Source organism: Octopus bimaculoides, chromosome 9, assembly GCF_001194135.2.
Source record: "Octopus bimaculoides isolate UCB-OBI-ISO-001 chromosome 9, ASM119413v2, whole genome shotgun sequence".
Classification (NCBI taxonomy): domain Eukaryota; kingdom Metazoa; phylum Mollusca; class Cephalopoda; order Octopoda; family Octopodidae; genus Octopus; species Octopus bimaculoides.
In genome coordinates, this window is record NC_068989.1 from 10,542,756 (window position 1) to 10,543,691 (window position 936).

The following is a 936-nucleotide window of genomic DNA, read 5'->3' on the forward strand; positions in this document are numbered from 1 at the left end:
GTTTGGCAAGAGAGACCGATAGAATAAGTACTAGGCTTACAAAGAATAAGTCCTGGGGTCGATTTGTTCGACTAAAGGCCGTGCTCCAGTATGGCCGCAGTCAAATGACTACAACCAAATAAAAGAATAAAAGAAAAAAATAAGAATTAGTATATTTAATGTAAAGAGATTTAAAAAGCTGATTAGATGTCAAAGTATGTTTGGAGTTATCCCCCATACTTAACCCTTTTTTTTTTTTACCTCATTCTAGTTAGATTTTTAATACTCAAGGCATTAAATTTTTGAGTTACCTGATTGTTTAATTGTGCTTAATTACCCTCCTACACCAACCACTTGTCTCCTATTTCTTGTCTGCCTATCTCTCTTGTTATGCCTTTTTAATGTTCCTACAATAGCCCCGTGGAGGCGCAATGGCCCAGTGGTCAGGGCAGCGGACTCGTGGTCATAGGATCGCAGCTTCGATTCCCAAACTGGGCGTTGTGAGTGTTTATTGAGCGAAAACACCTAAAGCTCTATGAGGCTCCGGCAGGGGATAGTGGCGAACCCTGCTGTACTCTTTCACCAACAACTTTCTCTCACTCTTACTTCCTGTCACACTGTCACACTGAATCTTCCCCAAGAACTACGTTAAGGGTACACGTGTCTGTGGAGTGCTCAGCCACTTGCACGTTAATTTCACGAGCAGGCTGTTCCGTTGATCGGATCAACTGGAGCCCTCGACGTCGTAAGCGACGGAGTGCCAACAACAACAACAACAACAACAACAATAGCCCCATCCCCCAAAACTATAATTTTTTTTTTTTTGGTTCCATTATGTCATATTGCAGAGTCCCCCAGTTTCAAAACACATGTAAGCAATTTATGAAAACAAAATTCCCATACTCTTGGTATGTTAAATAAAATTTCTTACCTTCTTCCTGAAAATGTTAGAATCAC

At 40.9% G+C, this 936-nt stretch overlaps 1 protein-coding gene across 1 annotated transcript in view; it reads left to right on the forward strand.

Annotated features, from left to right (window-relative positions):
- LOC106874742 (tripeptidyl-peptidase 2) overlaps window positions 1–936 on the forward strand; it is a 69,221-nt gene that overhangs the window by 43,668 nt on the left and 24,617 nt on the right. The window lies entirely within an intron of this gene.